Below are 18135 nucleotides of genomic sequence, written 5' to 3'. Positions count from 1 at the left end.
AATTTCATTTACATTGGACCTACAACATGGATGCTTCAATTTGATGCTGATCCTGAGAAGGACATGGGAGATTGGGTGGCCAAAGACTTAATTAAAGAGTTTGATTCTGAGGGAATTCTGAAAGGAGAGAGCAGATGAGACAAAGAAACATTTGGGGAGGGATTCCAGAGCTTAGGGAAGTTTTTCATTAAATCAACCAAGATACATCGAAAATATAAACCAAGTGGTCCCAGGTGACAGGAGATGAAGCTGAATTTCAGATCTGCTCAGTTATTCCCAAGTGCACAGCCCTATTATATTGTCCCTCATGTACAGCCAGGAGAATTGACACAATAATATTTCATGAGTAAAAAGATTAGAAGGGTCATTCACAGCACCCACTGAATCTCAACCGACTATATCATTATTGAATGTATGCATAATGGATTAGTGTATGCTGTGCGATTATGTGTGGGAATGGTGGGAAAAGCTTTACTCAAAAGAATATGAGTGAGGCAAAATTCATGAGAAGGTAAATTGCAAAACTTCCAGGCCTTTCTAGGTACAGATCTTCTTGCATATAATCTATATTCTAATGGACTTAAGGGCTTAATACCTCTTGACGCTGTTAAACCAGGATCTGGTCACAAGACTGCCAGAAATATTTTTCAGAGCCAAAAGAATTGCAGGTGCTGGAATCCAAAGTAGACAGGCAGGAGGCTGGAAGAGCACAGCAAGGCAGGCAGCATCAGGAGGGACAGGCAGGAGGCTGGAAGAGCACAGCAAGGCAGGCAGCATCAGGAGGGACAGGCAGGAGGCTGGAAGAGCACAGCAAGGCAGGCAGCATCAGGAGGGACAGGCAGGAGGCTGGAAGAGCACAGCAAGGCAGGCAGCATCAGGAGGGACAGGCAGGAGGCTGGAAGAGCACAGCAAGGCAGGCAGCATCAGGAGGGACAGGCAGGAGGCTGGGGGAACACAACAACCCAGGCAGCATCAGGAGGGACAGGCAGGAGGCTGGGGGAACACAGCAAGGCAGGCAGCATCAGGAGGGACAGGCAGGAGGCTGGGGGAACACAACAACCCAGGCAGCATCAGGAGGGACAGGCAGGAGGCTGGGGGAACACAGCAAGGCAGGCAGCATCAGGAGGGACAGGCAGGAGGCTGGGGGAACACAACAACCCAGGCAGCATCCGGAGGGACAGGCAGGAGGCTGGGGGAACACAGCAAGCCAGGCAGCATCAGGAGGTGGAGAAGTCAATGTTTCGGGTATAACCCTTCTTCAGGGATATTTTGCAATCAGCTATGATTTATCGTGCAAACCCTCATGCAATCAGAGCTATTGTATTTGGTGCAGCAGATACAATGTAGACAGATTTTTTTAAAAAATTCATTCATGGGATGAATGTGGATGTTGCTAACCAGACCAGTATTTAATACCCGTCCCTATTTGCCCTGGAGAAAGTGATGTTGAGCTGTGTCCTTGAACCACTGTCATCCTTGTGCTGTAGGGACATCCACATTGTTGTTAGGGAGAGAGCTGCAGGATTCTGACCCAGTGACAGTGAAGGAATGGCATTATAGTTTCACATCAGGAGGGGGTGTGGATTGATGGGAAACCTGAAGAAAATGCTTCGAGGTGGGGGATGCGATGTGTTTGGAAGGTGCTATCAGAGGAGTCTCAGTATTGTTTATGCTAACACTGCAAGAACAATGTAGTCAGTCCCACTTCCCTGCCCTTTCCCGTTAGCCCGGCAAAATTAAAGCAATTCATCTACTGTTTAAAGGACTGTCAGCGTACTTTAGGGTTTGCTTAAAGGACAAGCAGGACTTAAAACAAAACAATGGGCTGTTGAACCAATGTTTTGTGAATGATCTGCTTCAAAACAAGATAGTTGCTGCATGGATAAGAAGAACTTTCCTTTCTGTTGTGCCTGTCACAACTTCATGGCATTGCAAAGAGTTGCAGAATGTTTTGAAGAGTCGGTGATATACAGAATGCTTCTTGCCCTTCCTCCATTATAATAGCGCCTACACATTTCAGCCCTTCAAAAAGTATTTCAATGGCAGTCAAATTATTTTGGGATTTCTTGTGGGGTTTGAAAAAGTCATGGAAACATAGAACAGGACAAAATTAACGTAGACCATTCAGTTCAACAGACCTCCGCTGGCTTTTTCAAAGAGCTAACTATTTTGTCTCACCTCCAAGCTCTTTCTCCACATCCCTACAATTCTGTTATCTCACCTCAACCATGTATCTATTAACTACGACTATTAAAGCTGTTTCCACCACCCTGTCAGACAGTGCATTCCAAATCCTGTGAGTTTTGCCTCTTGTTGCTTCTGATTCTTTTCGCAGTCAGCTTACATCTGTGTCCTCTGGTTATCATTCCTTCAGCCAGTGAAAACTATTTCTCATGATATTCACTATCAACATAATTCCCTTTCATCTCCTCTGCTCTAAGGAGCTTCTCCAGTTCAATGGCAGAACTGGAATCCCTCATGGAGGTAAAAACAATGACTGCAGATGCTGGAAACCAAATACTGGATTAGTGGTGCTGGAAGAGCACAGCAGTTCAGGCAGCATCCAACGAGCAGCGAAATCGACGTTTCGGGCAAAAGCCCTTCATCAGGAGTCCTGATGAAGGGCTTTTGCCTGAAACGCCGATTTCGCTGCTCGTTGGATGTGGCCTAAATGTGACTCCTCCACAACGCGGTTGAATCTCAGACAATAAATGCCGCCCGGACAGCGACGCCCTCAAGTCATGAATGAATAAAGGTTGAGAAAAGAAAATTAATCACTTTCTCATGCTAACCTCAAACATTTATCCTTCCTCAAAGCTCTCAGCTGCTGGGCCTTCTGTACAATTGCACCATTTAGTTTCTCCTCATATCTCCTACTATAAATGAATCACCTCACAATTTGCTACATTGCACTTGATTTGTCATGTGCCCGCCCGCTCCTCTCTATGCCCTCTTGAAATCTAATTAATATCTTCCTTACAGTTCACAATGCTGGCAAGAATTGCCTCATCTGCAAGTTTTGACAAATTGCCTGGTGTCCCCAGCTCATTTAAGCACATGCCCTTCCCTCTTTAAACAGTGAAGTCTCATGCCATCAATCTCTATTGCACTGACAGTATGTGAAGCATGTACACCGACCTGACTCACAATAAAATAAAATTACTTTAAGATTGATTAGCTGCCAAAAGTTTTCTGAAAGGCATATTGTTATCATGGCTTTTAATTAAACCAGTGTAAAAATCTGCTTGTACAGGCTTGTTTGGAAGTAAATCAATACTTACTGAGAGTTCGGTAGGTAGGATAATGTGGCAAACATAATCGCTCTGTTCCTTACAGTCCCACTGCAAAAATATAATCATGTAATAGATCTGTTTGGGGCGTGCTCTATACTAAAAAATGGAAAGCAAGTCATCTATCTTATCACACATTAAGCACATCATTCAATTTACAATGTGCGACCACCATGACTTATAATAATGGTTGTTTTTCAATTATCCTCAAATGCAGTTCCCCAATTTTTGTGTATCAATGGCTTCCTGATTAAAAAAAAATCAAAATGGCCTTAATTGACTTTGCTGTCAATCAAGATTATAGGTTTTATAAGTTATTCATACTTCCTTGCAATTCTGATTGCTTCTGTTGTATAAGAAGGCCAGGTGGCCACATTTACTCGTATCTAATCTAACACAATCATTGAGACTAGGAAAAGAAACAGGTTCCTTCCAGAGATTGGCCATGGTTTCCCTATCCTCCTTCTCCTCATGTAACAACAGAAAAGATAAAGAAACAATGCAGTATTTTTTGCCTTGCCTTGAAATCCTAAATTGGTTTTAATTGGAACAATACAGAAAACATTAGCACGGACCCTGCACAAGAATGACACGCAAATTCATGTTAAAGCTAAGGTAGATACATTTTTGAAAAATAAAGGAATATGGTGAAAACGTGGGTAAGTGAAGCTGAGTCCATGAAAAGATCAGCCATGATCTTATTGAATGGCGGTGCAGGCTCAAAGGGCCAGATGACCTACTCCTGCTCCTCGTTCTTATGTTTTTATGTTTTGCCCAACATTTGTCATCTTCACTCTGATAAACAATTATTGGGAAAAAGAAAGTTGATTTGAGCTTTTTCATGCACCTGTGACAAAATTCAGATTTAATGACTTGACACGTCAAATCATTCAGGTAATTAAAGTAGTCAAGATCCTTTTCCATCTTATTACCATTTTATGTTCAATATTCATGTCATTCCTAGACTCCAAGACAGAAATCTGATCACTGATCTCTCTCTGTTTATTACCCCATCAATGGTTGGCAGATAGTGATCTCCACATGTCCTCCAGACCACAGCTTTCCTATCACTATTTGTGAAGAGACCTTCGCTTCATTTGGTACTTCACCCACATCCACGTGGAAAACTGAAAGATTCAGATAATTACCAACACACACTGATGGTACACCACATGCTGCTTGACCATAATGTGACAGCTGCGTTCCCCTGAAACCACGCTATAGAAAATTACGCCACAGAAAATGTTATATTATTAATATAAAATTAAAAATCACAGAACACCAGGTTATAGTCCAGCAGGTTTATTTGGAAGCACTAGCTTTCGGAACGCTGCTCCTTCATCAGGTGGTTGTAGAGTATAAGATCGTAAGACAGAGAATTTATAGCAAACGTTTACAGTGTCATATCACTGAAATTATATACTGAAAAAGACCTGGATTTTTGTTAAGTCTCTCATCTTTTAGAATGACCATGTTGGTTTCAGTTCTTTCATATGTAAATCCCAGAACTTTCTTAAAGTTACAGTCTCAAGTGAACTTTAACAATAGGTTCCATGTTGGCCCAGATAATGCATTGAAAGTGTGAGGTGCCCTGTGCGCGTGTGTGTGTGTGTGCACATGCACATGTGGATGCGTGTGCGGGGTGGGTATGAGTGTCTGTGAGAGAGTGGGTGTATGTGTATGCGTGTGAGTGTGAGTCTAAAAGGGTATAAGTCTGTGAGAGGGTGCGTGTGTGTCAGAATGTATGTGTGAGTGCATGAGAGAGAGCTTGTGTATGACAGAGGGTCTGCATGTGTGTGTGTCTGTGTGTGTATGTAGTGCAGTGGGGTCACCTGTAGTGTGACATAACACAAAGTCCCGGTTGAGGTCATCCCCATGGGTACTGAACTTGGCTATCAGCATCTGCTCGGCCACTTTGCGTTGTTGCCTATCCTGAAGTCCGCCTTCGAGGATGATCACCCGAAGGTCCAAGGTCGAATGTCCCGAACCACTGAAGTGTTCTCCGACTGGGAGGGAACATTCCTGTCTGTTGATTGTTGTGCGGTGCTCATTCATCCGTTGCCGTAGACTCTGCTCGGTTTCCCCCAATGTACCATGCCTCAGGGCATCCTTGCCTGCAACGTATGAGATAGACAACTTTGGCTGAGTCACATGAGTACCTGCCATGCACATGGTGGGAGGTGTCCCCACGTGTAATGGTGGCATCTGTGTTCACACTCTGACACATCTTGCAGCGTCCACCGTGACAGGGTTGAATGGTGTTGTCCTAAAAGCCGGGCAGTTTCCTGCAAACAATGATCTGTTTGAGGTTTGGTTTATGTTTAAAGGCAAGGAGTGAAGGCGTGGGGAAGGTCTTGGCGAGATGTTCATCCTCATTGATAATGTGTTACAGGCTGCGAAGAACATGGTGCAGTTGTTCAGCTCCCGGGAAGTACTGCACAATGAAGGGTACCCTTTCGGTTGCAGCACGTGTCTGTCTCCTGAGGAGGTCATTACAGTTTCTTGCTGTGGCACGTCGGAACTGGCGATCAATGAGTTGAGCATCGTACCCCATTCTTATGAAGGCATCCTTGAGTACTTCCAGGTGCCCGTCACGTTCCTCCTCATCTGAACAGATCCTGTGTATACATAGGGCTTGTCTGTAGGCGATGGCTGTTTTAATATGTTTTGGATGGAAGCTAGAGAAGTGTAGTATCATGTGATTATCCATGGGTTTGCGGTACTGTGTGGTGCTGAGGTGCCCATCATTGATGGAGATGCATGTGTCCAAGAATGAGACAGAGTCACAAAGTGATAGAGATGTGCAGCGTGGAAACAGACCCTTCGGTCCAACCTGTCCGTGTCGACCAGATATCCCAACCCAATCTAGTCCCACCTGCCAGCACTTGGCCCATATCCCTCCAAACCTTTCCTATTCATATACCCATCCAGATGCCTTTTAAATGCTGTTATTGTACCAGCCTCTACTACTTCCTCTGGCAGCTCATTCAACACATGCACCATCCTTTGCTTGGAAAATGTTGCTCCTTGGGTCCCTTTTATATCTTTCACCTCTCACCCTAAACCTATGCCCTCTAGTTCAGGATTCCTCTACCCCATGTAAAGGACCTTGTCTATTTACCCTATCTATCCGCCTCATGATTTGTAAACCTCTATAAGGTCACCCCTCAGCCCCTGATGCTCCAGGGAATACAGCCCTAGTATATTTAGCCTTTCCCCATAGCTCAAGTCCTCCAACCCTGGCAATATCCTTGTTAATCTTTTCTGAACCCTTTCAAGATTCACAACGTCTTTCCGATAGAAAGGAGACCAGAACTGCACGCAATATTCCAAAAGTGGCCTAAACTGTGTCCTGTACAGCCACAACATGACCTCCCAACTCCTATACTCAATGCTCTGTCCAATAAAGGAAAGCATACCAAACGCCTTCTTCACTATCCTACCACTCTGGGACTCTACTTCCAAGGTACTCTTGAACCTGCACTCCAAGGTCTCTTTGTTCAGTAACACTCCCTGGGACCTTATTATTAAATGTAGAAGTCCTGCTAAGATTTGCTTTCCCAAAATGCAGCACCTCATATTTATCTGAATTAAACTCCATCTGCCACTCCTCAGCCCATTGGCGCATCTGATCAAGATCCCATTGTAATCTGAGGTAACCTTCTTCGCTGTCCACTACACTACCAATTTTGGTGTCACCTGCAAACTTACTAACTATACCTCCTATGTTCATATCCAAATCATTTATATAAATGACGAAAACTAGTGAACCCAGAGTAGTCCATGGTGAGTTTGATGGTGGGATGAAACTTGTTGATATCACTGTGAAGTTGATTCCTCACCATGGGTCCAGAGGAAGAAAATGTCATCAATACACCTGATGTATAGTGTTGTTTGGAGGTCCTGGGTAGAGAAGAAGTCTTGTTCAAACCTGTGCATGAAGATGTTAGCATATTGGGGTGCAAATTTGATCCCCATGGCCATTCCACGTGTCTGGATGAAAATGTTGTGGTCGAGGATAAAGCAGATGAGTTGTAGGGCGGTGCTCAGAGATTGGTAGTTGTTGGTACTGAATACTGAGACTGTTGCCGCGATGCCATCATTGTGGGGGATGCCGGTGTTGAGTGCTGAAACATCCATTCTGACGAGGAATGTTCCTGGATCAACTGGTCCATGGGTGCTGAGTTTCTGTAAGGAATCTCTAATGTTGCGACAGAAGCTGGGGGTCTCTTATACAATGGGTTTCGAGATACCTTCAACATAGCCAGAGAGATTCTCACACAGGGTCCCGTTGCCTGATACGATGGGACATTCTAGTGTGTTGGCTTTGTATATCTTCGGAAAGCAGTTGAAGTTGCCTTCGTGAGAAGTACGTGGGATGAGGGCACTTAGGCAATTCTAAAGGACTGGATCCAAAGTCCTCATCAATGTGTTTGGTGCACGGGTGTGCTCTTTGATCATCACTAACATAAAATTGCTCTACCCATTCATTAGAAAGTTTACTTTATCCAAACAGCATCCACAATTCATCAATTAGGTTATAGCCAGTTCGTTTTAGCAAAACTACCTGTATTCTGTCTCCCGAAGTAGTTGAGATAACCAAATAAGACAATTTTCCACTAAGTAACAATTAAGAAAAGTGATGCTAACCTCTCAATGAGCATTGAGTAGATGTCAAGCAGGAAGAAAGGGAATGGTAGATTGGAGGTAGGGGACATACAGCTAAAAGAGAGGTTGGATGGAAAGTTTCTCAGTAACCTTCAAAAAGCAGGAAGAGAGAAGGCAGAGTGGTAGAGTACTGTGTAGAGCTACCTGGACTACACCTCCTCCCACCCTGCCTTCTGTAAAAATGCTACCCCTTATTCCCAATTCCTCCAACTCCACTGTATCTGCTCCCAGGATGACCAGTTCCACCACAGAACACACTAGATGGCCTCCTTCTTTAACGACCACAATTTTCCCTCCTATGTGGTTGATGATGCCCTCCAGCCCATCTCCTCCACTTCCCTCACCTCCATCCTCAAACCCCACTCCCCAACCGCAACAAGGATAGAAGCCACCTGATCCTCAACTTCCACCCCACCAACCTCTGTATACATCACATCATCCTCCACCATTTCCGCCATCTACAAACGGACCCCACCACCAAAGATATATTTCTCTCCCCACCCCTATCTGCTTTCCCTAAAGACTCCGCAACTACGTCATCAGGTCCATGCCCCCCACCAATCCACCCTCCCCTCCCGGCACCTTCCCCTGCCACCACAGGAATTGCAAAACCTGCACCCACACCTCCTCACCTCCATCCAAGGCCCCAAAGGAGCCTTCCACATCCATCAGAGTTTTACCTGCACTTCTACACACGTAATTTACTGTATCCGTTGCTCCTGATGCAGTCTCCTCTCCATTGGGGAGACTGGAGGCCTACTTGCAGAGTGCTTCAGAGAACATCTCTGGGACACCCGCACCAATCAACCCCACTGCTCCATGGCCAAAACCTCAACTCCCCCTTTCACTCCGCCAAGGACATGCAGGTCCTGGGCCTCCTCCATCGCCACTCCCTCACCACCCAACACTTGGAGGAAAAGCTCCTCATCTTCCGACTCAGGATCCTCCAATCCCAGGGCATCAATGTGGATTTCTCCAGTTTCCTCATTTCCCCTCCCCCCACCTTACCCCATTTCCAACCTTCCATCCCCATGACCTGCTCCACCTGTCCATCTTAGAATATAGAACATAGAACATAGAACAATACAGCACAGAACAGGCCCTTCAGCCCACGATGTTGTGCCGAACATTTGTCCTAGCTTAAGCACCCATCCATGTACCTATCCAATTGCCGCTTAAAGGTCACCAATGATTCTGACTCTGCCACTCCCACAGGCAGTGCATTCCATGCCCCCACCACTCTCTGGGTAAAGAACCTACCCCTGACATCCCCCCTATACCTTCCACCCTTCACCTTAAATTTATTTCCCCTTGTAACACTCTGTTGTACCCGGGGAAAAAGTTTCTAACTGTCTACTCTATCTATTCCTCTGATCATCTTATAAACCTCTATCAAGCCACCCCTCATCCTTTGCCGTTCCAATGAGTAAAGGCCTAGCACTCTCAACCTATCCTCGTACAACCTATTCTCTATTCCAGGCAACATCCTGGTAAATCTTTTCTGCACCCTCTCCAAAACTTCCACATCTTTCCTAAAGTGAGGTGACCAGAACTGCACACAGTACTCCAAATGTGGCCTTACCAAGGTCCTGTACAGCTGCAACATCACTTCACAACTCTTGAATTCAATCCCTCTGCTAATGAATGCTAATATACCATAGGCCTTCTTACAAGCTCTATCCACCTGAGTGGCAACTTTCAAAGATCTATGAACATAGACCCCAAGATCCCTCTGCTCCTCCACCTTACTAAGAACCCTACCGTTAACCCTGTATTCCGCATTCTTATTTGTCCTTCCAAAATGGACAACCTCACACTTGACAGGGTTGAACTCCATCTGCCACTCCTCAGCCCAGCTCTGCATCATATCTAAGTCTCTTTGCAGCCGACAACAGCCCTCCTCACTATCCACAACTCCACCAATCTTCATATCATCTGCAAATTTACTGACCCACCCTTCGACTCCCTCTTCCAAGTCATTAATAAAAATTACAAACAGCAGAGGACCCAGAACTAATCCCTGCGGAACTCCACTTGTAACTGGGCTCCAGGCTGAATATTTACCATCTACCACCACTCTCTGACTTCGACCGGTTAGCCAGTTCTCTATCCAACTGGCCAAACTTCCCACTATCCCATGCGTCCTGACTTTCCGCATAAGCCTACCATGGGGAACCTTATCAAATGCCTTACAAAAATCCATGTACACTACATCCACTGCTCTAATCTCATCCACATGCTTGGTCACCTCCTCAAAGAATTCAGTAAGACTTGTAAGGCAAGACCTACCCCTCACAAATCCGTAATCCCTAATCTGCTGTCCCTAATCAAGCAGTGTCTTTCCAGATACTCATAAATCCTATCCCTCAGTACCCTTTCCATTACTTTGCCTACCACTGAAGTAAGACTAACTGGCCTGTAATTCCCGGGGTTATCCCTATTCCCTTTTTTGAACAGGGGCACAACATTCGCCACTCTCCAGTCCCCTGGTACCACCCCCGTTGACAGTGAAGATCATTGCCAATGGCTCTGCAATTTCCTCTCTTGCTTCCCACATAATCCTAGGATATATCCCATCAGGCCCAGGGGACTTGTCTATCCTCAAGTTGTTCAAAATGCCCAACACATTTTCCTTCCTAACAAGTATCTCCTCTAGCTTACCAGTCCGTTTCACACTCTCCCCTTCAACAATACGGTCCCTCTCGTTTGTAAATACTGAAGAAAAGTACTCATCCAAGACCTCTCCTATCTCTTCTGACTCAATACACAGTCTCCCACTACTGTCCTTGATTGGACCTACCCTCGTTCTCGTCATTCTCATGTTTCTCACATACACATAAAATGCCTTGGGGTTATCCTTGATCCTACCCGCCAAAGATTTTTCATGCCCTCTCTTAGCTCTCCTAATCCCTTTCTTTAGCTCCCTTCTGGCTATGCTGTATCCCTCCAACGCTCTGTCTGAATCTTGTTTCCTCAACCTTATGTAAGCCTCCTTCTTCCTCTTTACAAGACATTCAACCTCCCTTGTCAACCAAGCTCCCTCACAGGACCATCTCTTTCCTGCCTGACAGGTACATACATATCAAGGACACGTCATATCTGTTCCTTGAAAAAGTTCCACATTTCCACAACATCCTTCCCTGACAGCCTATGCTCCCAACTTATGCTCCTCAGATCCTGTCTTACAGCATCGTATTTACCCTTCCCCCAATTGTAAAACCTGCCCTGTTGCACGCACCTATCTCCCTCCATAACCAAGGTGAAAGTCACAGAATTGTGGTCACCATCACCAAAATGTTCACCCACTAACAAGCCCATCACTTGTCCCGGTTCATTACCAAGTACCAAATCCAATATGGCCTCCCCTCTGGTCAGACAATCTACATACTGAGTTAGAAAAGCTTCCTGGACACACTGCACAAACACCACCCCGTCCAATCTACTTGATCTAAAGAGCTTCCAATCAATATTTGGGAAGTTGAAATCGCCCATGACTACTACCCTATGGCTTCTGCACCTTTCCAAAATCTGTTTCCCAATCTGTTTCTCCACATCTCTGCTGCTATTGGGGGGCCTATAGTAAACACCCAACAAGGTGACTGCTCCTTTCCTATTTCTGACTTCAGCCCATACGACCTCCAAAGGCAGATCCCCCTCGAACTGCCTTTCTGCATCCGTTATACCATTTCTAATTAGCAATGCCACCCCCCCTCCTTTTTTACCACCCTCCCTAATCTTACTGAAACATCTGTAACCAGGAACCTTCAACAACCATTCCTGTCCCTCTTCTATCCACGCCTTAAGTTCACCCACCTTATTTCTGATACTCCTTGCGTTGAAGTATACACACTTGAACCTATCTTTGTGTCCGCAAGTATTCCCTGTCAGTGCTACCTTCTCCACAGCCTCCCTACATTCTTGGACATCCTGACAAACAGCTAGCCTACTTGCTGGACTACAAGTCCAGATCCCATCCCCCTGCCAAATTAGTTTAAACCCCCCCGAAGAGTGCTAGAAAACCTGCCTCCCAGGATATTAATGTCCTTCTGGTTCAGGTGCAACCCGTCCTGCTTGTACAGGTCCCACCTTCCCCAGAATGCAGTCCAATTGTCCAAATACCTGAAGCCCTCCCTCCTACACCATCCTTGCAGCCACGTGTTCAACTGCACTCTCTCCCTATTCCTTGCCTCACTGTCACGTGGCACCGGCAACAACCCAGAGATGACGACTCTGTCCGTCCTAGCTTTTAGCTTCCAGCCTAACTCCCTGAGCTCCTGAATGACCTCCCCAACCCTCTTCCTACCTATGTCATTGGTGCCAATGTGCACCACAACTTCTGGCTGCACACCCTCCCCCTTAAGGATTCTGAAGACACGGTCCGAGACGTCTCGGACCCTGGCATCCGGGAGGCAACAAACCATCCGAGAGTCTCGCTCATGTCCACAGAACCGCCTGTCCGTCCCTCTAACTATAGAGTCTCCTATAACTAGTGCTCTCCTCCTCTCCCCCTTTCCTTTCTGAGCCTCAGAGCCAGACCTCGTGCCAGCGACCCGGTCACTGCAGCTATCCTTCCTACCCACCTATCCACTCCACCCTCCTCTCTGACCTATCACCGTTACCCCCACCTCCAACCACCTATTGCATTCTCAGCTACCTTCACCCCAGCCCCAATCCTCTCCCATTTATCTCTCCTTGGCCAAGGCTCCCAGCCTCATTCCTGATGAAGGGCTTTTGCCCAAGATGTTAATTCTCCTGCTCCTCGGATGCTGCCTGACCTGCTGTGCTTTTCCAGCACCAGACTCTCGACTCTGATCTCAATCATCTGCTGAGCTCACTTTCACCTTAAATTTGGCGATTCTACAACCGACTGTCCCCACATGGACTCCGGACTATGTTCAGACCAACACAATTTGGACCCAACCAGGACAACCAGTACCTACAACAAATCCAAAGCCTCCAGCAACAGACCTCCCTCCGGATCCTCCACTCCACGCTCGCTGCTATGCGCCGCTACCTACACTCCCTGCAGTCAACCCTGCCCCAGCTCAGGACAACACTCTCCCAGACCTGCAAAGGACCTTTGCTGTTCTTCATCCTCGGAAGAATTCATACACTGAACAAACGCTTTTTCCTAGCTCTCAGTGAGTCTACAACTGTTGCAGGTAGGGCGTTCCACACCCCTACTACTGTCCGAGTAAAGAAACTACCTCTGACATCTGTCCTCTATCACCCCTGAATTTAATGCAATGTCCTCTCGTGCTAACCATCACCATCTGAGGAAAAAGACTCTTACTGTCCACCCTATCTAATTCTCTGATTATCTTATATATCTCAATTAAGTCACCTCTCAACCTTCTCTCTAACAAAAACAGACTCAAGTCCACGAGCCTTTCTTCATAAACCCTTCCCTCCATACCAGGCGACATCCAAGTGAATCACCTCTGAACCCTTTCCAAAGCTTCCACATCCTTTCTATAATGAGGTGACCAGAACGGTACACAATACTCCAATTGCGGCTGCACCAGAGTTTTGTACAGCTGCAACATGACCTTATGGCTCTGAAACTACCAATAAAAGGTAACACACTGTATGCCTTTTTAACAACCCTATCAACCAGGGTAGCAACTTTCAGGGATCTATGTACATGGACACTGAGATCTCTCTGCTCATCCACACTGCCAAGAATCTTACCATTAGCCCAGTACTCTTTATTCCTGTTGTTCCTTCCAAAGTGAATCATCTCACACTTTTCCACATTAAACTCCACTTGCCACCTCTCAGCCCAGCTCTGCAGCTTATGTATGTCCCTCTGTAACCTGCAATATCCTTCAGCACTATCCACAACTTCACCAACCTTAGTGTCATCCATGAATTTACTAACCCATCCTTCTACGCCCTCATCCAGGTCATTTATAAAAATGACAAATATCAGTGGCCCCAGAACAGATCCTTGCAGTAGTAACTGTACCACTAGTAACTGAACTCCTGTGGGATTATGGTTGGCATGGACTGGTTGAACCGAAGGGTTTGTTTCCGTGCTGTATGACTTAATGTCTCTCTACCCAAAACCACATCTGAAACCAGTGCTTGGGGAGAAATAGGACGACTTGTTTTTAAACAAGTCTTGTACAATTATTGTCTTTTCCTTCCAAAAGTCACATAAATAGTGACTGGCTCTAAAATAATTGCTGCTTGTTTGTTTCATTGTTACTTAACTACTCCATTTATTGAATGGCACATACATAATAAAGCTTGAAGTGATCCCTGACCAATTATAGTTATTAACCTGCATTAGTCACAGCTGGCGATTTTACCAAGGGTCACTTATTCATTTATACGTCAATCTCAAATTCTGAAAATGAAAACAGAATCTTCGAGAAACTGTACCACAATTAGAGTTAACTCATTCCTCAAAAACCTCATGATTATTAGCTGTGGTTTCATAATATCCACCCGATCCGACTGTGGCAGTGGGTGAGTTTTCTGTCTTTCTAACAAGGAAGCAAGAAAAGATTTTCAGATTCATCAACAATTATCCCAAACAAAGATGGTTAACGTGTTTGGAATTGGTTGGTGGTAACCATTTCCGGGGCACACTGTAGGTCAGATTATGTTAAAATCCAACCACCACGTGCAGAAAATCCCAACACCTTGCCTCTACCTGTCTTTCTACAAACCGTGAGATTTGCTGGGGGGGATAAAAAAGAGACTTACAGTCAAAGCTATTCACTTTGAATTCACAAGAACAGGTGCATGTTTGACAAATTTCAAAAGGAACCCAAATTCAAATTGTACAATGACAATTTGAATCCTTCTGTGTAAAAGGTGAGATTGCCCAGTGACTACTCCTGCTCCTCAGATGTTGCCTGACCTGCTGTGCTTTTCCAGCACCACACTCGCGACTCTGATCCCCAACATCTGCAGTCCTTACTTTCTCCCAGTGACTACTACCCACCAGTAGGTGTCACTCTTGGAAAAAAAACTAGAATAGCAGTGTACAATGTGGGAAAGCAAGCATCAAAACTTCTAGACCACGATGATACATGTAAAGCAACATCTGAATATTTCCACCTTCTCAGTCTTCAGCCCTTACCTTAAAGCTTGAGAAGTGTAAAGCTGATTAAAAGCCCAGGAAGCTGAGGATGGGACCTGTGTTCTTTTTAAATAACATTTCATGATAACCAGAAGAGTGGTTGACTTCAGACAAATCTTAATTTCCCAGGCTGAGAAAAACCTACTGGTGCAGACTAAATGCTGCTCCTTTAGTGCTCTAAACCTATCAATGGGATGGTATCAATTTACCGTTCCTCCAGTCTGGGGGCCCGATGATAGGTCTGACATTAAGCTCTCCAGGTGGAGGATTATTTTGGTGTGGGACATGGGGTGTGGTCATGAGAACTAAACTAGTGCCTGACTGGGAAGCAAAGGCGGATGACATCAACGAAAGGAAAATTTACATTGTGCTGGAGCAGCTGCAATATCAGAGAGTTGTGGGATCACTTAGTATAATTGAGTAGCGAATCCAGGATGAATATGCAGTGAATATTGGGAGGAAATCAGCCATGGACTACCCTCCTGGAATATGACATTGACTGTAAGCCCTGTCATTATTCACCCATCAGCCGATGAAGGAGCAGCACTCCGAAAACTAGTGCTTCCAAATAAACCTGTTGGACTATAATCTGGTGTTGTGTAATTTTTGCATTAATACTATTAGCGAAGGTGAAGTCTGCTCTGGAAGCTAAGATGTGCAACGTTCACTGGTTCAAGGCCCAGGAAATATAAAAAACTGAAGCTTAGGCTCCAAACCAGATAGCATTTGCTTGCTCGATATCGGAATTTGCAATTATTTCCCAACCTGTGTAAAATTAAACTGTTTAGCTGGACTCTCTTTTATTTGATCCCTCTGCCCGAACGCATAATCTGCTTTAACTTCACTTTCCTGCCCATTCCCTTCCTTGATACCCTGAGATCCCAAAACTCTGTTTCTCACAATCTAAAATGTATTCAAATGAAGGATCCACAGCCCTCTGGACTACAGAAGTCCAAACACCACAACCTTCTGAAGAAATGTCCCTTCATCTCAATCTTAAAAGATTATCCCCTTACTCTCTGATTGGGCCCCATGAAAACAGCCTCTCCATGTCTACCTAGTTAATCCCCTTCAGATTCTTGCCTGTTTCAATGAGATCACCTCTGACTCTTCTAAGTTCCAGAGACCTCTAGCTGGATCTACACAAGCTCTCGCTAGGGACAATTATTCAGCCCAAGAATCAATCTAGTGAACCATTGCTTTACCATCTTCAATTTAGGAGAAAGTGAGGACTGCAGATGCTGGAGATCAGAGCTGAAAAATGTGTTGCTGGAAAAGCGCAGCAGGTCAGGCAGCATCCAAGGAACAGGAGAATCGACGTTTCGGGCATAAACCTTTCTTCAGGAAATCTTCCTGAAGAAGGGCTTATGCCCGAAATGTCGATTCTCCTGCTTCTTGGATGCTGCCTGACCTGCTGCGCTTTTTCATCCCCAATTTAGATCTATCCATCTTTCATTAAGGTGACCAAAACTGGGCAAGAGTACCCCAGGTGTGATCTCAGAAAAATAACAGGAAGGCTTCATTATCTTGATACTCCAATCTTCCTGGATTAAAGGTCAGCACATCATTCCCCTTCCCAATTGCTCATTGCGTTTACACAACTAACAGTGTTTCTTTAACAAGTACCCCCACTGAACATCAACATTTAGAAGGTTAATGCCACCTTTTTAGAAAATATGCATTTTTGCTCCTCTTACTTAAGTGAATAAACTCACACTTTCCCACATTATACTCCACCTTGTTACCAAATCATTCAACCAATCATTTTATAAGATGGATCCACCTCACAACTTACATCCTCATCTAGTTTTGCATCATCTGTGAATGTGGATTCATTGTTTATGTCTCTTCATTCACATTTTTCTAGAAGTTGTAAATAGCCCTGAACCTTTCGCCATTCCATTGTTTATAACCTTCAAAATTGAAAATGCCCTTTTTACCTCCACTGTCTGTAAACCAATCCTACATTTAGATGGTGACATCTTGAAAAATGTACATATTACAGAGGAGGAAGTGCTGGATGTCTTGAAACACATTAAAGTGGATAAATCCCAAGGACCTGATCAGGTGTACCCTAGAACTCTGTGGGAAGCGAGGGAAGTGATTGCTGGGCCTCTTGCTGAGATATTTGTATCATCGATAGTCACAGGGAGGTGCTGGAAGACTGGAGGTTGGCGAACGTGGTGCCACTATTTAAGAAAGGTGGTAAGGACAAGCCAGGGAACTATAGAGTGAGCCTGACATCGGTGGTGGTCAAGTTGTTGGAGGGAATCCTGAGGGACAGAACTTACATGTATTCGGAAAGGCAAAGACTGATTAGGGATAGTCAACATGGCTTTGTGCATGGGAAATCATGTCTCACAAACTTGATTGAATTTTTTGAAAAAGTAACAAAGAGGATTGATGAGGGCAGAGCAGTAGATGTGATCTATATGGACCCCAGTAAGGTGTTCAACAAGGTTCCCCATGGGAGACTGATTAGCAGGTGAGATCTCATGGAATACAGGGAGAACTAGCCACTTGGATACAGAACTGGCTCAAAGGTAGAAGACAGAGGGTGGTGGTGGAGGGTCGTTTTTCAAACTGGAGGTCTGTGACCAGTGGAGTGCCACAAGGATCGGTGCTGGGTCCTCTACTTTTTGTCATTTAGATAAATGGTTTGGATGCGAGCATAAGAGGTACAGTTAGTAAGTTTGCAGATGACACCAAAATTGGAGGTGTAGTAGACAGCAAAGTGGGTTACCTCACATTACAACAGGATCTGGACCAGATGGGCCAAGGGCTGAGAAGTGGCAGATGGAGTTTAATTTACATAAATGGGAGGTGCTGCATTTTGGGAAAGCAAATCAGAGTAGGACTTGTACAATTAATGGTAAGGTCCTAGGGAGTGAGGTGAACAAAGAGACCTTGGATTGCAAGTTCATAGCTCTTTGAAAGTAGAGTCACAGGTAGATAGGATAGTGAAGAAGGCGTTTGGTATGCTTTCCTTTATTGGTCGGAACACTGAGTATTGGGAGGCCATGTTGCAGCTGTACGTTGGAAGGCTGTTGTGAAACTTGAAAGGGTTCAGAAAAGATATCCTTC

At 45.1% G+C, this 18135-nt stretch overlaps 1 non-coding gene across 1 annotated transcript; it reads left to right on the top strand.

The window, feature by feature from the left end:
* The first annotated feature begins 3811 nt into the window (after window positions 1-3811).
* On the top strand, window positions 3812-3919 carry LOC140453743 (U6 spliceosomal RNA). Its single transcript, XR_011952479.1, has one exon. It is a non-coding gene; the product is annotated as a U6 spliceosomal RNA (small nuclear RNA).
* The last annotated feature ends 14216 nt before the right edge of the window (window positions 3920-18135 follow it).

Source organism: Chiloscyllium punctatum, chromosome 27 (genome assembly GCF_047496795.1).
Source record: "Chiloscyllium punctatum isolate Juve2018m chromosome 27, sChiPun1.3, whole genome shotgun sequence".
NCBI lineage: Eukaryota > Metazoa > Chordata > Chondrichthyes > Orectolobiformes > Hemiscylliidae > Chiloscyllium > Chiloscyllium punctatum.
This window is presented reverse-complemented; position numbering and strand designations above follow the sequence as displayed.